Source organism: Orcinus orca, chromosome 16, assembly GCF_937001465.1.
Source record: "Orcinus orca chromosome 16, mOrcOrc1.1, whole genome shotgun sequence".
Taxonomy (NCBI): Eukaryota; Metazoa; Chordata; class Mammalia; order Artiodactyla; family Delphinidae; genus Orcinus; species Orcinus orca.
In genome coordinates this window covers 56284235-56301969 of record NC_064574.1, presented here as the reverse complement: position 1 = coordinate 56301969, position 17735 = coordinate 56284235, and positions in this window count along the sequence as shown.

Below are 17735 nucleotides of genomic sequence, written 5' to 3'. Positions count from 1 at the left end.
TTTCCACCTGTGGTCGGTGGAACCCACTGAGGCAGAACCCGTGGATGTGGGGAGAGGGCCCACGGTCCATGATTAACTGTCAACAGAATTAACCAAACAACCAAATACATTGAGTAAAGTTTCTTCAGAGAGCTAACTAACCCTTATTTCCATCAAGTTCTTGGTTGACAAGATGGTGGAGCCCATAGGATTTCCTGGTGGACTGGATGTGGGGTACTTGAATAAGAAAGGGAGTAAGGGTATCTTTGAGGCTTTTGTTCAGAGCTGTTAAAAGGATCAGGCTGCCTTCAGCTGAGTTGGGGAAAGCTGTGGATGGGGGAGGATTTGCGGGAAAGATGCAGAATTTACTTTTGGATGTGCTGAGTTCACGATATTGATTAGACCTACAGGTGGAGATGTGGGGAAGAGCGGTATAGCTATGATTCTGACATTTGGGAGACTGGAGATCTAAATCTGAGTTATCAGCATATAGATGGTGGTACATATGGAGCATATCTATGGAGACTGAGTGTAGTTCGAGGAGAGAGGAGGGTCAGGGAAGGGGTCCTGAGTCACTCAAATACTAAGAGGAAAAGAGAGGGAAGAGGAGAGGAGACAGTGCGGGAAATTGTGTGGAAATGGATAGTAAGGTGGGAGGAAAACTAGGAGTTAGATGTCCTGGAAGGCAAATTAGAAAGAGTATCGAGGGGGAGGGAAGGGAACTATGCCAAACATTACAACGTTAAAATCTGTAATTAAGTGGATGCCTGCAATGATCCCCATTCTGCAGGAAACTCACAGCTTAACCCTAAGGACCCCAGGAATCTTTTGATTAAGAAGCATGGTCCGGACTTGACCGCTGAAGAGCTCAGTGGGACTGGGGAGCTGCTTTAAGGGCCTGAGCTTGGATTCAAACCCAAGACCCTCTAACTTTGATGCCCAAATTCCTTCTACCACACACCCGTTTATGCATCTTCTCATCACAACCCCTCCCTCAACTTTTGGGAAGGGTGGGAGGCAAGGAAAATGAGCTTTAGGGATTTTCTTATTCATTTTATGTTATCTTTCATAAATTAATTCAGTGGAAAAAGTGAGCCCAAAACCATACTGTGTTTGAATCATTGACAACCATTCCTATTGTAGCCAGGGAAAAACTTCACTTGGTGGAAATAAAGCCCCTAATTCCCACTCTACTTTTCTATTATTAAAAAAATGCCTTGAAATTCTGTGCCTATTATTTTACACTGTGACGTGATGAGGAATTAGGACACTGTTAGGTAGCAGATGACAAACTGCAATCTGATGGGCCAACATGAACCTGTAAAAACGTTATCAAGATGATATTAAACAGGCTATTCCTTACTCAGCATCCAGGCAGGAAATTGGAGCTAGTCTTGCTAGGATATCTCACGCTTTGATATTTTTCATTTACATAATGCTATTTAAAATTTAACTGGATTGCCGGTAATTTGTCTTTCAAAATGATGTACCTGATCACTTGTCTCAGAATATCCTTCTACTAGTTTTCAGTGAAAGGTATTTGATCCTTTCTGGAATTTCTGAAATTTTGGGGGGTGGGGCAATGATTTTTTGTTTCATCTACCCCAAAGCTGCTTAAAAAAATGATTTCATATTTTGCTACATGGCAGTTGGATGTGAGGGACAATTATTCTATGCACATCTTATGGCATGAAGTGCATCTATGTGGTTTGTTATGTCCCTAGAGCTCAGTGGAGTGCATGTCACATAGTAGGAACCCAATTCACATTTGTTGAATGAATGTTTTATTTGTCTAAAACTTGCACTTGATATGATATCCAGCACAGAACAGGTGTGAAATTAATACCTCTTGCATTGGGCTACTCAGGGTATAGGTAGATAAGAAACCCCTGCAGCACAGAATCATCTCAAAAAAATTCACCTTCTACCTCTTTTCTTATAGATCTTATGGAGGCAGAGCTGTGTCTCTTTTCTTAAGGCTAGGCTTTTTTTTTTTTTCCTGCAGAAAGGAGAACACCTGTTCTTGTCTAAAAGTAGACTTAGAGATAGTAAAATTCTGGGTGGTGTCTGGTAAGTGGGAGGAGGATAACTGTACATATGGTCACAAAATTGTACATAAAGGCCAAAAATAATTCTTTAAAAAGCTATATAAGTATGAAAATAATAACATAAAAACCAGCTGGGTTTGACTGTCAGGTCACGCTTACAAAGCCTAAGAAGAAAGGAAGAGAGGATGAAGAAATTTTTTTTTTTTACATCTTTATTGGAGTATAATTGCTTTACGATGGTGTGTTAGTTTCTGCTTTATAACAAAGTGAATCAGTTATACATATACATATGTTCCCATATCTTTTCCCTCTTGTGTCTCCCTCCCTCCCATCCTCCCTATCCCACCCCTCCAGGTGGTCACAAAGCACCAAGCTGATCTCCCTGTGCTATGCGGCTGCTTCCCACTAGCTATCTACCTTACGTTTGGTAGTGTATATATGTCCATGCCTCTCTCTCGCTTTGTCACAGCTCACCCTTCCTCCTCCCCATATCCTCAAGTCCATTCTCTAGTAGGTCTGTGTCTTTTTTCCTGTCTTACCCCTAGGTTCTAAATGTCATTTTTTTTCTTAAATTCCATATATATGTGTTAGCATATGGTATTTGTCTTTCTCTTTCTGACTTACTTCACTCTGTATGACAGACTCTAGGTCTATCCACCTCATTACAAATAGCTCAATTTCGTTTCTTTTTATGGCTGAGTAATATTCCATTGTATATATGTGCCACATCTTCTTTACCCATTCATCCGATGATGGACACTTAGGTTGTTTCCATCTCTGGGCTATTGTAAATAGAGCTGCAATGAACATTTTGGTACATGACTCTTTTTGAATTATGGTTTTCTCAGGGTATATGCCCAGTAGTGGGATTGCTGGGTCGTATGGTAGTTCTATTTTTAGTCTTTTAAGGAACCTCCATACTATTCTCCATAGTGGCTGTACCAATTCACATTCCCACCAGCAGTGCAAGAGTGTTCCCTTTTCTCCACACCCTCTCCAGCATTTATTGTTTCTAGACTTTTTGATGATGGCCATTCTGACTGGTGTGAGATGATATCTCATTATAGCTTTGATTTGCATTTCTCTAATGATTAATGATATTGAGCATTCTTTCATGTGTTTGTTGGCAGTCTGTATATCTTGTTTGGAGAAATGTCTATTTAGGTCTTCTGCCCATTTTTGGATTGGGTTGTTTGTTTTTTTGTTCTTGAGCTGCATGAGCTGCTTATAAATTTTGGAGACTATACTACAAAGCTACAGTAATCAAGACAGTATGGTACTGGCACAAAAACAGAAATATAGATCAATGGAACAGGAGAGAAAGCCCAGAGATAAACCCACGCACATACAGTCACCTTATCTTTGATAAAGGAGGCAGGAATGTACAGTAGAGAAAGGACAGCCTCTTCAATAAGTGGTGCTGGGAATACTGGACAGGTACATGTAAAAGTATGAGATTAGATCACTCCCTAACACCATACACAAAAATAAGCTCAAAATGGATTAAAGACCTAAATGTAAGGCCAGAAACTATCAAACTCTTAGAGGAAAACATAGGCAGAACACTCTATGACATAAATCACAGCAAGATCCTTTTTGACCCACCTCCTAGAGAAATGGAAATAAAAACAAAAATAAACAAATGGGACCTAATGAAACTTCAAAGCTTTTGCACAGCAAAGGAAACCATAAACAAGACCAAAAGACAACCTTCAGAATGGGAGAAAATATTTGCTAATGAAGCAACTGACAAAGAAATTCTTTCTTTTATTCGAAAAAGTTATTGGGCATGTGTTGTATGCAGTGGTCTTTGCCTGGTGCTGGAGCTACAGTGGGGACAAGTCAGCGTACCTGACCTCAAGAGACTTACATCTTATCAGGCAAGACAGACTATAAAGAAGTTAAAATATATAGAGTTGTGGTGATGAGTCACACACAATCATATAATTTAAAAGATGCTCTTGAGAAAATTAATATTAGCCAATAATGGAGTAAAAAATAAGATGTATGTTTTTCACATTGTTGGGAAAGTTACATGATAAATAGGTTCCAGTATCAATTCCAAGGTTGGGGGAGGTTCCCCACACCAACAAGAAATTCTTGGATGCCAGTTCGGTATCCTACAATTCAACTAAATTCTGACACTATCTACCTGGAGACAGCATCAGATTCCATAGGTGAAGGGCTCCGTCCTCCAAGATTATCCCCTCCTTCGGACGCCAGTCGCAAGCCCGGGTTGTTACCCGTACTTCTAACCGACTGTTTATACGTCAGTTCTGTGAGCGAGTGGTTGATAGAACTCAGAGAAAAATTTTACTTACTAGATCAGTGGTTTATTATAAAAGGATGTAAGTGAGGAACCACCAGGTGTAAGAGATGCACAGGGCAAGGTATGGGGAGAGGGTGGGGAACTTCCACACTGTCTTCAGCCATGCTTCTCTCCCCAAATCTCCATGTGTTCACCAACCCAGAAGCTCTCCAAACTCTGTCCTTTTGGGGTTTTATGGTGGCTTCATTACAGAGGCATGACTGATTATATCATTGGCCATTGGTGATTGGTTCAACTTCCACCAAGGTAGGGGAAGTTGGGGGAATGTGTAGGGGTAGGACTGAAAGTTCCAACCCTTTAATCACATGTCTGGTTCTCCTGGCAACCAGCCTCATCCTTAGATGAGGCCAAAAACGCATTCATTAACATAAGAGACACCTTTAAAAAATTCCAAGGGCTTTAGGAGCTCTGTGCTAGAAACAAAGACAAAAACCAAATATATATTTCCATTATGAATCACAATATCACGTATGGTAACCAAACAATCTACATGGGAAAGGTCAGAAGAACAAAAGAAATTTCAAGAAATCACTAAAAATACCACAAATGAAACAACAGCAAAAAGCATACAGGAAGCATAAGATAAAATGACACATGTAAGAGTAACTATATCAGGTAAGGTAATGTGTTCATAGACTCTCCTATTACAAAAAAAGAAGATTCTCATACTAAGAAAAAACAAAGAAATTAAATGCAACCAAATGTAAAGAAAAAAGTTAAAAATAAGACAAGTGAAGCTTTATTTGAGAAAACAAGCAAAGAGAAAGAGTTGGAAATTCTGCTTTTACATAAGGTCAGATAAAGGCAAAATTCATGAAATCCAAAGGATTGTCTGACATTGTGACATAACATGCAATCTGCAATAAAAATATAAGGGCCATAACTATTTAGCTATCAAATAACATAGTTTAATATATAAAATAATCAACGGATTAAAAAATTTGTTTGCTTTGTGTTTTGCATTTTGTTTTTATTTTTAGCAAATGGAAGGATGGCATTGCCAACAGTTGAGATGGGGAAAACTGTGGGAAGAGAGAGTTTGGGAAGGAGAATCAGAAGTTCAGTATGGGATATATTGAATTTGAGATCTCTGTTAAACTTCCAAAAAATGTGTCCAGTGAATTCAGAGAGTATGAAGGACAAAGTGTATAGTAGCGTTTTTAAAGGCACAAATGAGAGGCTAAAGATGGGAGAAGAGAAAACAGCTTTTTTTCTTTTTTTTTTGCGGTACGCGGGCCTCTCACCGTCGCGGCCCCTCCCGTTGCGGAGCACAGGCTCTGGACGCGCAGGCCCAGCGGCCACGGCTCATGGGCCCAGCCGCTCCGTGGCACGTGGGACCCTCCCGGACCGGGGCATGAACCCGTGCCCCCCGCATCGGCAGGCGGACTCCCAACCACTGCGCCACCAGGGAAGCCCGAAAACAGCTATTTTTAAGCACCTAGTATGTACCAGGAATTTAGGGAGAGCTTTTCCAAAATAAGTTATTTCATGTAGTCCTCACAACAACTTGGATTAGTTACCACTCATTAATTGACCACCTACTATGGTCAGTCACTGCATTTAGAGGGATAAATAAGACACAGTTGGTGCCTTAAAAGGATCTCAATGCAGGAATTACTGTGACCACTTGACAGGAGGGGTGAGTCAGTGTAGGCAAAGTGAAGTGACTTGTTAAATTGTCATACAGCTGGGAGATCTCATAATTAGATAGCACAGTCACAGACAGGTGACTTCAGAGACACTCCTCTTTGAACCTTCTGTCTTGTGTCTATCAACCCTCCTCTCTGTCTCTGAGAGAGGAATGCTGCCAATATTACAGAAAAATGAGAAAGATGCTTCCAGGCCTGCTTGCAATTTTTAATGTTTCTGAACAAACACTGATCATATTACAAATCAGTCTTGGCAATTATTTAAAGCAGGACTTCTAAAGAACTCATATTCAGTCACATGTTATGTCATCTTGATACAGCTCTGTTTTTACTGAAGAGCTGGAATTCCAAGTCCTCATCTTTTCCGAATACCTTTGTCACACATGAGCGGTGTGCTAATAGGAGCAGACAAGCTGGGCCAAGCAGGCATCCCAGGGCCTGCCTTGAAAGATCCAGATGTCCAAGGGCAGGCAATGAACAGCCAGTTTTCTCCTTTCTCCTCCTTCCCAGATGACAGCCTGGAAATCCTGAGGTCTCTGCAAAGCAGGTATCGGGGGCCTAATTTCCTCAAGGAAAAGGTTAGAGTGCTCTGGAGAAAGCAGACCAGAGAAGGTTGGCCTTTAGAAATGAGGGCTTCTAGGTAATTTAACCTCTTAAAGTGAATGTTAATATTTACATTATCTTGTTAACATCTTTGTGCTTTTTTTCTCTGAGATAGGAGCCCAAAGGTTCAAATATTTTAAACGGATATTTCTTTGAGGAAAACTGATCTATGACAGTTTTTCAGAGAGGAAAAAGCAGAGCCTCTGTAACCTGTCCATCTGAATTTGAATCCCATCACAGCTATTTGTTTTGCTGGATAATCTTTGGACTGGGAGGTCCTCTGGGGCTTCAGTCTCCCATCTGTAAAATGGGAACATGTCCCCTGGAAGGATTCAACTGGGATCATTTATTGAAACTATCTACCGCCTGGCACATTGAGTACCCACTGGTAGCCCACAGTGTGGAAGTATTATAGTTATTTTTGTTGTTACTACGAGCTCATTCAAAATCGTCATGAATAGAAGCAAATCTACTCTGGTTTTGTTCACTCTGTCTTTTAAAGGAGTTCCAATATTGTAAATGTTAACCCATGAGAAATTTACTAGCACTTAGGACTTTTCACAAAACCACGGCATCTGTCATGAGAGACCAATCATTTTGTGGCTATGAACTCAAACACCAGCTCTGTTCTGAGTTCAGATCTTGTCAATGCCACACTCTAGCTTTAGGACATTGAGAAGGATAGTTAGCCTCTCTATGCCTCCATTCTTCCTCCTCTTAACAGTGATGTTACGGCACCATCTCGTGGGGTGCTTGTGTGCTTTAAGTTAGCTAATATGTGATAGCGCTCAGTACAGGCCTGGCAAGTATCAGATGTGCAAAACATCATAATGATTTCTAGTTCACTGGAAGTTGATTGTATACGAGGCACTACTTTAATAGGGAAGAACAAATCTGACTCCATATTAGATCTGGTTCTTTTACTTTAACCTTTGTATTCTATTGATTTGGCTACAAGTTAAACACTAAAGGGATGTTGCCTATAATTTAAAGGATACATAATGGCTCACGTCCAGGGACTCTGCCTCCCAGACCTAAAGTTAAGCTAAAATACCTTTGTTTAAGCTCCTAGGAAACATCCTGACCAGGCCCACCTGTGAATGGCTGCAAGAAGGAAGAAATTAACAAATCCCCTCCAGAGTCTGGCCTGAAAGGGGAAATATTTGCAATAACTTATCGCTTTTTTACTTTACCTCCTCACTTCCCCATCTTTGCTCTATAAAAGAAACTAGCATCCAAACCTGGGCAAGATGGTCCTTTGGGACACTAGTCCACCATCTTCTAGGTTTGCTGGCTTTCCAGATAAAGTCACTACTCCTTGCCCCAACACCTCGTCTCTGGGTTGATTGGCCTGTCGTGTGGTGAGCAGTACGAGCTTGGACTCAGTAACACTACTATGAGCAACCAACAATGCATGTGATGTTATTCTCATTGAAAGGTGGAGAAACCGAGTCACAGACCAATTTGTAGGCATGGCCAAAGTCACACAACTAATGTGCAGCCAGCCAGTACTAGCCCTGCATCCTTCTGACTCCCAAAGCGGGCCCGGCAGCTGGAGCTCCCACCAGGATTTATTTCCCAGGCAGCTTTCCCGCACCGGACTCCCCCACCCGACCATGGTTGCCAGAAATGATGCTGGGAGCCATGTATCTTCTCGGACACGCTCTGCTCTTGAAGAAACACTCCCAATTACTGTGGCTGTGTTCTCCGTGATTGCAACGTGTCATGACATTTCCAAGATGTAAGTTTCTTTGAAAAAGACATTAGCACCAGGAGAGTGAAGCAGCTCATTTTTCAAACTTGGAGACTGTTGTCTGCCCTGCTCGGCGCTGCTGAAGCCTGAACACACTGTTTAGTGAGAGACATCAGACGACTGAAGTTCACCCCTGTGGGCACGAGTGGCTGCTCTGCCTCCAGAAGATCTGTAGCTGAGGACGTGCAAATGTACATGCATGTGTACCCACACTCATACACACACACTTTACACTATGCACCCCCTGTCTGTTTCAGGCTCTCCCATATCCTCAATTGCCACCTGAGCCTAATTCTCTCCCCTCTCCCCAGGAGCACCTGACAGCTGCTTACAGACTATTCTTCACCCCCTGTCCACCACTTACCACTTCAGGGAGGTATTACATCCTTCATGGTTCTCCATCTGTATCAGCCAGGTTATCAGTTGCAAGCAAAAGAAACTGCTGTGTGCTGATTTAAGCAGTGATGGAAGTTACTGGAAGGCTTTCAGCACACAGAATCACCAGCCTCAGGAAACAGGCAGGAACAAAGGAAGGCAATACAGTTGGGACCACGGGTTAATTCATGCTACAGTTGTGGTCCAGGGTGGGGAACTTGGTGCTGGGTGGGTACCATTCTCACACTGAAGATGGATGTTACCATGTTACCATGTGCCCCTTTGCCCAGGTGCATCCTGGGTGGATGCACCTGATTGGCTGCAAGGTAGGCTGAGAAAGTGAGTAATGGCTATATTCATGTCCTACTGCTGTTATAACAAAGTACCACACCTGGGTGGCTTAGAATAACAGAAATTTATTGTCTCACAGTTCTGGAGCCCACAAGTCCAAAGTCAAGGTGTCAACATGGCCACGGTCCCTCTGAAGGTGCTAGAGAAGGATCTGTTCCAGGTCTCTCTCCTAGCTTCCAGTAGCCTCAGGTGGTCCTTGGCTAGTAGATGGCTGTCTTCTCCCTGTGTCTCGTCCTGTTGTCTTCCCTCTCCTTCAAGTCTGTCTCTGTGTCCAAATTTTCCCTTATAAGGACATCAGTCATATTGGATTAAGAACCACCCTAATGATTTCATCTTCTTTTTTTCAATTTAATTAAGTTTTGGGGGCTGCCTTGGGTCTTCGTTGCTGCACGTGCACTTTCTCTAGCTGCAGCAAGCGGGGCTACTCTTCATTGTGGTGCGTGGGCTTCTCATTGCAGTGGTTTCTCTTGTTGCAGAGCACAGGCTCTAGGTGCACAGGCTTCAGTAGTTGTGGCTCACAGGCTCTAGAGTGCAGGCTCAGTAGTTGAGGTGCACGGGCTTAGTTGCTCCTCGGCATGTGGGATCTTCCCAGACCAGGGCTCAAACCCGTGTCCCCTGCATTGGCCGGCGGATTCTTAACCACTGCACCACCAGGGAAGTCCTCTCATCTTGAGTATATCTGCAAAGACCCTATTTCCCAGTAAGGTCACATTCCGAGGTCTAGAGTTAGGGTTTAAACACATCTTTCTGGAGGACAGAATTCACCATAACGCTCTCCATTTATCTGGTAGGAGGCAGACTGTGGTGGATACCAAGACTTAAACGTTGCACCCAGTGGTGAATCTTTTATGCATACAAAGAGGTTCAGGTGCAGGCAGCCAAAACATAGTAACAAAAAGCCTGAGGATGCCCATTATGCCAACATCCAAAGAATCCAGTACTCCAAGCTTCTTATACATTTAAAGTTTTCCTCCTTGACCTGGCCCTCTCTGTCTTCTCCTCACCTTCTGTCATTTTATAGGGAATTGCCTACCATTTCTTGAGTATTAAAAAAAAAGTTGACATTAAAAAAGCTGTACATGATTAACATATACAAGTAGAGAAGTTTAGAGGTAAGTATACATCTGTGAAATTACTGACATAATTTGTCACAAACCCACTCATCTCCTCCAAATTTTCCTTTCACTCTTATTTATTATTATTATTATTTTGTGCTAAGAACATTTAACATAAGATCTACCTTCTTAGCAAATGTTTCCGTATACAGTATAGTTAACTACAGGCACTATGCTATAGAGTTGATCTCTAGGACTTATTAATTTCCTGAATATTTTGTAACAGAATTGATGAATCATTTAAAAAAATCTAACGGTTTGAGCAGTCTGTCCCCCATCGCTAGGACAAACACAGGCTATTTAAAGACCTGCTGATAAGAGATAATGTATATCATCCCTGCCCAAAAGATGGTGGGAGAAAGCATTGACGACACATGAGGAAGATGGGAAGGAGCTTCCCCAAGACTTGCAAGGTGATGGGGATTTAGGGAGGCACAGAAAGTGTGAGGATATGAGGAATTATTGCCCTTGTAGCAGCAGGGGCAGGTGGTCCCCAGAGGGGAGTGTCTGCAAAGGGCAATGAGGGACTTTAGACCCTGGTCCTTGGGGCTTTAGGTCTGAGGAACAGGGGATGTTGCAGGGTAAATACGCATGTGAATGGTAACCCGTATAACATAGACTGGAGGGCCTTTTTCAAAGGTTCTAGACTAGACCTCAGAACTTTCCTTGACCTTGGGTGACACTGGAAGAGCAGGCATGGTAGTAACAGAGATTAAATTTCCTGCCAGCCTGGAAGGGTGGAGAGTTTTATGCAGATATATCTAGATTTAGCTAGAAGAAAATATATTCTTTTCAAGTCATGTTTTTTCCTTGCACTCACATGTGGTACTTAGAAATGTAAACTCTGTCCAGCTCCGCATTTTCTTATGTGGTCATTCTTTTGAATAGTCCCATTCTTTTTCCTAGAAGCACCTCCTCCTATCCTGGCCATTTCATTCCATCTTCCTTATTCTGGCAGCCTTCTCTCACTTCCCCTTCCTGGACTGAGTTAAGAGAACTTCATCACTTCTCTCTCAGGACCTGGGTCTGCATTGCTATCATGGAACTCCTCGGTTGTAATTGACTCTTTCCTAGCCTGTCATCCCTACTGATGTGTGAGCTTCTGGGGCCATCACTTTATTTGATTCTTCAAGGTCTAGCACAAGGCTAGGTGCATAGTAGATACTCAACTCCTTGATGGACAAATGAAAGCAATGATATAAAAAACAGTGAGATAGATGCCACAGCCTCCTGGACCTTGAGAACAACTCAGCAAATCATTGTACCATAGAGTGAAAAAGTCAACTTCCTCTGTAGAATAAGGGCTCACAGAGGGCCTCAGCTTCAGGCTGGGGTGAACATAGGGTGACACTGTCCAATACGCTAGACACTCTCCACATATGGCCATTTAAAATTAAATTATTTAAAATTACAAACACATTTCCTCTGTTGCACTAGTCACATTTCCAGTACTTAATAGGTCCATGTGACTAGTAGCTACCATATTGGACAGCATAGAAAGTTCTACTGGACAGTGCTGACATAGGGTTCCTCTGTCCCTGCAAAGGGATTACATTCTAATCTTAGTAACTGGTCCATTTTTTTCCTCCATATTTATTTTTAACTCATAAAATCTCTCTCTCTCTCTCTCTCTCTCTCTCTCTCTCACACACACACACACACACACACACACACACACACACAATTAACTATCAAACTACCAATCATTTTTATTTTTTAAAAGGAGTATTGATTTTTACTAAAAAGACACTTGTCGCAAGAGGAATTCCACATACTGCAATAAAAAAGTCCCCTTTCGGGGTAACTTTAAGAGAATGTCTGAATTTTAATCGGGCCACTATCTTTGCACCATTGCCATAGAATACCAAGCGTTTCGCATCTGTTCCCTGCTGCATCGCCTACAAAGACAGCTCAGAGGTAGATGCTCTGAAGGCGAGGTGACAGGTGGCTTGAGAGTCCCTGATCCCTGCAACCGTGATAATTTCTTAGAGTGGGTCAATTTTACAGTTTCTGCAGAACTGGAAGGCCGCCATTCAAAATGTATCTGACATGGTATTCACCGGTTGGATAAGGCAAGTGATATGATAGCTCCTCCAATTGTTTTCAAGCCAGGAGTGGGTTCTGAAGGTAACTATTGATTGGGCTCTATACAGAAAGGCAAGCCTGAGGTTATCAAGAGAGAAAGGGAGAGAGAGAGAGACTGAGACAGAGACAGAGAGCTACTCCCAGAAGCTCTCTGAGCCTCATCCTTTTGGGTTTTTATGGAGGCTTCATTGTATCAGCACAATTGATAAATCATTGGCTATTGGCCATTGATTCAACTTTCAGCCCCTCTCACCTCCCAGGAGATCAGGTGGATGGGACTGAAAGTTCAACCCTCTAATCACAGGGCTGGTTCTCCTGGCAACCAGCAACCCCCTTAGGTGAGGTCATTAACATAACGAGATACCTTGGTTAATTTTTTTTTTTTAACAGCTTTATTGGAGTATAATTGCTTTACATTGTTGTGTTAGTTGCTGCTGTATAACAAAGTGAATCAGCTATATATGTATACATATATCCCCATATCTCCTCCCTCTTGCAGTCTCCCTCCCACCCTCCTTATCCCACCCCTCTAGATCATCACAAAGCACCGAGCTGATCTCCCTGTGCTATGCGGCTGCTTCCCACTAGCCATCCATTTTACATTTGGCAGTGTATATATGTCAATGCTACTCTCTCACTTCGTCCCAGCTTCCCCTTCCCCCTCTGTGTCTTCAAGTCAGTTCTCTAAGTCTGTGTCTTTATTCCTGCCAGCCACTAGGTTCATCAATATCATTTTCTTAGATTCCATATATATGTGTTAGCATACGGTATTTGTTTTTCTCTTTCTGACTTACATCACTCTGTATGACAGACTCTAGGTCCATCCACCTCACTACAAATAACTCAATTTCACACATATATACGATGGAATATTACTCAGCCATAAAAAGGAACGAAATTGATCACTCTTATCACTGGAAATTCCAAGGGTTTTATGAGCTCTGAGCTAGAAACGGGAGGAAGTCCGAATACATATTTCTTATTATAAATCACAGTATCACACCATCATAACTGAGTACCTACTCTATGCCAAAATCCATGCTTGATGCCATTTAAAACTCATGATCAGATTTCATGATCCATCTCATTACATTTGAGGAAACTGAGGCCCAGAGAGGTTAAGTGATTTGTCCACGGTGGCACAGCTAGTAAGAGATCAAAGGTGGGATCCTCTGGCCCAGATGCCTAATTCCACAATTAATTTACAGCATACCAGCTGCTTAGTTACCTTGTGCTGCTATAACTAAAATGCCTTAGACTAGGTGGCTCATAAACAACAGAAATTTATTTCTCACAGTTCTGGAGGCTGGAAGTCTGAGATTATGGTGCCAGTGTGGTCAGGTTCTGGTGACCTCTCTGGGTTACAGATGGGCGACTTCTTGCTGTATCTTATCATGGCAAAGAGCAGAGAGAGGAAGCAAGCTGTTTCATGACTCTTAAACTGGCACTAATCCCATTCGTGAGGGCTTCATCCTCAGGATCTCATCTAGTCTTAATTACCTCCCAAAGACCCCAACCTTCATTCCATAGCACCACCTTTCACACCTAAAGCACGACCAGAGGGCCATAAGAAACATCCATTTGACCCACTGGGGATGCTTAGCCTTGCTGATTCATGTCCCACCTCCCACCAGCTCCAAGCTCAGCAGCAGTAGACAAGGGCAGCCACCTCTTTCTGCATCACTGCTTATCTCCTGGAGCCCAGGGAAAGCCTGCTTTGGTGTTTACTCTTCAGCAGTGCCCTCATTTAAATGGGATCTGCAGGCTCTGCCTCTGATCACCCAGGCTGGGATGAAGACTTTGCTTGGCTTCTGTACGGTAAGTTTAGCAGATAAACCCAACACCTACGTAGACATCCCCCACTGCTCATCCCTTGAAAATCCTTTTCATGTCCGTGGGCTAAGACCACAGTATGTACTATATCTTTTGAGAAACCTAAAGAGTTTGTGGATCACTGAAAAAGAACTGCACGTGAATAGCACACTCTGGTTACAGATTTGATGGAGCAGGAGAAAAACAAAGAAGTGCTGTGTGAATGGGGAAGAATTTCACATGTAAGTTGATGAAGAGCAGGATGGGGAAAGAAAAACTCGGGGGACCCATTTGTGGCTCACAGGGGCCTCCATCTGGGGTGATATTATGTTTAACATTAATAATTGTTAAATGATATTAAATGATATATCAATCAGATTAACAAAGCTTACAATATTTAGGGCATTTCGTTTGCTAAAATCACTGGCATCTGTGCCTATTAAAAATGACAGATGATTAGGATATTCCAAAGTTTGGTGGAATCCGCTAGCTAACAAGGTAGAATTAAAATTTACATCTTGTTCTGGCATAATGAAGATAATTAAAAAGAGTGATAAAACCCTTTGATTAACCCTCATCTCCTCTTGCATAGCATTTTATTATGCAAATGAAACCTCCAACACTGTAAACTTAATACCAGTTAAGAATATGAATCTGTTCTCATTTTCAAAGCACAAAGACATATGTGTACGTATAAAATACTTGATGGAGATTGGAGACGGGGCCCATTTTACAATAAAGTGGAACTCAGGAGTGCGTGTCGCAGGAAGCAAAATTATGTCTCCATTTGCTCCCGTCTCAACTTCTGGCCCACTGTGCCACCCACACTATTTTCTCAATAGCATCTGTTTTGTTATTTAATTACCTGCTCTGCCATGTTTTTGAAGATGCCCAGACACCCCACACACACCAGAGTGGCTGTGTCATCCCATGAAGGGCTGGCTTATGGTCCTGCTTTGATTTCCTGAATTAAAAGACTCAAGACAGTGACTTTAAAAAGCAGGAAATTCCACCATCTGATCCTGCAATCCCACTCCTGGGCATACATCTGGAGAAAACCATAATTTGAAAAGACAGATACACCCCAATGTTCACTGCAGCACTATTTACAATAGCCAAGACATGGAAGCAACCTAAATGTCCGTTGACAGATAAATGGATAAAGAAGATGTGGTATCCACACACACACACACACAGGAATATTATTTGGCCATTAAAAAGAGTGAAATAATGCCATTTGCAGCTACATGGATAGACCTAGAGATTATCATACTAAGTGAAGTGAGTCAGTCAGAGAAGGTCAAATACCATATGATATTACTTATATGTGGAATCTAAAAATGTGATACAGATGATTTATTTACAAAACAGAAAAAGACGCAGACTTTGAAAATAAATGTATGGTTACCAAAGGCGAAAGGTGGGGGGGAGGGATAAATTAGGAGGTTGGGCTTAACATATACACACTACTATATATATAATAGATAATCAACAAGGACCTACTGTATAGCACAGGGAACTCCACTCAACATTCTGTAATAACTGGTAATGGAAAAGGAATTGAAAAGAATGGATATATGTATATGTACAACTGAATCACTTTGCTGTACACCAGAAACTAACACGACATTGCAAATCAACTATGCTCTAATATAAAATAAAAATTAAATTAAAAACAAAAGCAGGAAATTCCTTGTCTGGCCCTCTCTGAGGTTAGAGGAAAGAGAGATTAGGAAGCCCCGGGGAGGAGAAATTTTTTTAAGGAGCTCCGTTTTCACTGCATAATTTCTCTCCTCCCCAGGAAGCGCTTCTCCCTCTCCAGTGATGTTAAAGGGAAAGCAGGGCTAGCGGGATCCCTCAAAGTGATGCTGAGCTGCTTCAAGAAATTTGCCCTCAGTTAATTGAGTTAATCAGCAGGAAAAAAGAAGGTTTTTTTTCCATTTGCCAGATTCCTCTGCTCCCCTTTGCACGTTTTGTTCATCGTTCTCTACCTTCACCCCTGAAAGCAAAAGAGCCTTTAGTTCCATGATGAGAAGTCACCCACATCAGCAGGAGGAATCTGAGTTAGCTTCTAAGAGCCACTCTTCAAAGGTTAAGATCCAGAGACACCTCCGGAGAGGACGTGGATGGTGGTGTAGACAAATGGGACGGGGCTTGCAGCCTCCTGGACGTGGGGGAGGAGGAAGCTGAGATGCTGAAGGGAGGAGACTAGACATGCAGGAAGGAAAGGGGGTTGATGGAGAGAAGTTTGGGAGGAGCCCGCAGAGGCCACTAGCCATGTCCTATCACTCACTAGCCATGGAGCCTTGAACAAGGTGCTCAACTCCTCCCATGCACAGTTTCTTCGCTATAAAATAGGGTTAATAACATCAACTTTTACAATTTTTTCTATGACTAAGAGGTAATATCTAGGCCATGCTGCACTATGCTTGGCACACCTTAGGACTTCATAAATACCTGGTCCCTTCCCTGCAAGTTGGTTGCTGCGTCTCATAAAATAAGAGAGATTAATTAATCATGCTGTAGAATTGACCCCCCCCATCAGAAACACATCAACCATACTATGGGCATGCTTCTTTTATCAAACCCACGTTTCCTAACCTACTGTGCCCCCTCCTCACAATTTCCAGTAAAAATAAAATATGGAAACTAAGTTGATGCAAAATGATGATTTATGTTCTTTTTGTAGTTTAGGAGGGTCTAAACAGAAAGTCCTTATCATTGGGCCTCAGCTGCAGAAGGAATCCTTTAATCATGACCATCCTCCTAGAAGAATAATAGAGATTTCGGGCCAGACTCGAGTTACTGAGCAAGGAGAAAATACTGCCAGTGGCTACCCTACTTCTTCTTGTTAGCTGCCAATGGCTGTAAGCTGCTTCCACTGCCTTTTCTGAAGTCTGAAGATATGTGACTACAGCCTAATTAAGAAGTTGTGGGCTGAGAGAGAATTTATTTTTGTCAATCCCACGGCATAGAGGAAAACGTGTCAATGATGGTGATGGAGAAAGCTGGCCTCTTTGGTACCCATGGTCCCTCAGGCCACCCTGGTCTTCCTTGTGGTGGCACCTACTCAGTGTCCTTTAGGAAAGATGGTCAAAATGTCTGAGGAAATCTCTACACCTGGGTCCCCCTTCTCTGTGGAAATACAGAGCTTAGGTCTGAAGTCAGAGTGAATTGGATTTAAATCTTGGCTTACTTGCTTATGAGCTGGACAACCTTGAGAAAGTGACGACCTCTCTGAGCCTCAGCTTTCCCAGTTGTACAGTGGTGGATATTGAGCTTAGCTAAATTGATTAAGTCAACTTTTATTAAATACTTGCTATGTGCAAGGTATTGTTTTAGGTGTTAGGATGAAAAAAAAAATCTCCATTATCATGGAGCTCATATTCAGTGATGCACAGGTAATGTTTAACGAATCACACACACACCAAAAGACCTTATTGGTAATATTTGTCTATTTCTGTAGTGTAAATATTCCCATTATGGGTGACTTCAAGCTACGAACAGAACATTGCCAAATGAACAATTAGGAAGCAATGACATGTTATTAAGAGGCGCCGTGGGAAGGTTATATGAGAAGCCACTATATCTTGGGTGTTGCATATGACCTGGGTTATGATAGAAACAGTGGGACTT